The sequence below is a fragment of the Trematomus bernacchii genome, unplaced genomic scaffold (assembly GCF_902827165.1).
Source record: "Trematomus bernacchii unplaced genomic scaffold, fTreBer1.1, whole genome shotgun sequence".
In the NCBI taxonomy this organism is placed as follows: Eukaryota; Metazoa; Chordata; class Actinopteri; order Perciformes; family Nototheniidae; genus Trematomus; species Trematomus bernacchii.
Genome location: NW_022987654.1, coordinates 63,112 through 65,000, shown reverse-complemented (window position 1 = coordinate 65,000; position 1,889 = coordinate 63,112).

Below are 1,889 nucleotides of genomic sequence, written 5' to 3'. Positions count from 1 at the left end.
AATCCATTTCTCTTTCTTGCTTTGCATCTCCCCGTCTTCGTCTCTCTCGATATCCTTCCCCCCATTCACTCCTTCCTCCTATTTCATCTTTCTGTGCCCAGCTCCCTGAGCTTCACTTTGTTTCTCTCCTTTTTCTCTCATCAGATGGTGAATCACATGAGAACGTTTTTTTCTATATTAGTAGAGTCCTGTCTGTCATATCACAACTCACCTACCCTTATCAAATCAGAATAATGAAGGTTAAAGGTCATGGGTTACAATGCCTTTAACAACATGCTTTCATAAAAAAATGGCATTAAATGCATAGTTCACTTCCTCATTTTTTCACTGCCTTTCACATACGTCCCTTGGGATGGAGAATAATCTATGGTGGTATAGCACATTACCCACATTTCCTATGCCTAATGGGGTGTCAACATGGATAGGCTATTACCGTATAATGATGTGCTTTGTGATAACGAGTGGATTATTTGGTTTACTATGCCATGAGCGGCTGCACGGAAATAACACGAGGGGAAAAGAGAGGAGGCTAATTCGGTCCTAATTCGATGCCTGAGGCCATCTTATCTGTTTTGTTCTTGTATGTATGAAGTGCCTCTCCTATCCTGTGAGTGCAATATGGTGAAAAGCTATTTTAGACCCTGTGGATGCAGTGGTAGCTTCACATCCTTTCAAATGTCCTCAGCACACAGTAAATAGTGGACCGGATATTTGTTCTGCTTAACTTTGCTCCACACTATCAGCAAGACACTTCCTTTATTTTTTGGGGGGATGTTATGTAATGTTAGTTTAGTCTTTCAGGGTTCTTAGTAGATTTTAAGTAGGGCAAATATAAAAACAAAAAATAACAACATATCTTGAGGTCAACAGTATATAGAATTAAGTATCTATTACCATATACATAGACGTATAGATGAACGATGCAAAAGTATATCCAAAATACCCTAAAAACTGAAGTTGCCATCTAAGCTTTAGAGATTTAGAGTCCGCACATTAGCGATCGGGGGCTGGAGCTGTAATATAGAGGTCCTTCCCATACACATCCTCCTTGAAATATGTTTCCACAATTTAATCCATATTAGTATCATTCTTATGTGAATCGATGTTCCCCTAACCCAGCCCTAATGGTGATTTGGGGTGATGTGTGCAAGTGTGATAGTACCATAAAACCAAGGAAATGGCAGAATGATGGCTATCTCTAATCTCAGGAAATATTTCATTTATATTTACGTTAATATGCTACAACGACATCACACACTGCGTCAGAGTTGGAGACAGCCATTGTATTAATCGCTCTCCTCGAGGCTATAACATATTTGTAGCATCTGCAGAGAAGCAATGGTCCACAAGAATGAAAACATGCAGATGCTGCTGACCACATTTATCTGATACTGTATATCCAGACATAGCTCGTAATATCCTGAACGGACAAATGGGTACTCGACTGTGACGGCTTGCCCTTTAACCAAATTGAGGTGAAGCTTTGTAAAGAGGGGCGGCTTTATCAAGGCATTGTTTCATCAATCAAAGGTCTGAGCCAACAGACTGTAATATCTCAACAAATGTTTATGGATTGCCATTAAATATGAATTTACAGGATTTCATGAACCTTCGCCCCAAGGATGAAGCCTGCTGAATTTGAAAAACACGTGACTTTTCCATTTGGGGTCATACTGGGTAAAATGTCTAGAAAACGCATTGATGCCAAACATGGTGCACATACATTCATGTCCCCTTCAGGATGAATTCAAATGAATATCATTGTCTCGTAAATCAAAACTATAATCTGTGTTTGGTTCAAATCCAAAGACTCACAAACGTTATTGCAAACAAACTAAGCTAGCTTTGAGCATGGATGAACACTGTCTTGTTATAGCACAGTTGCTTCT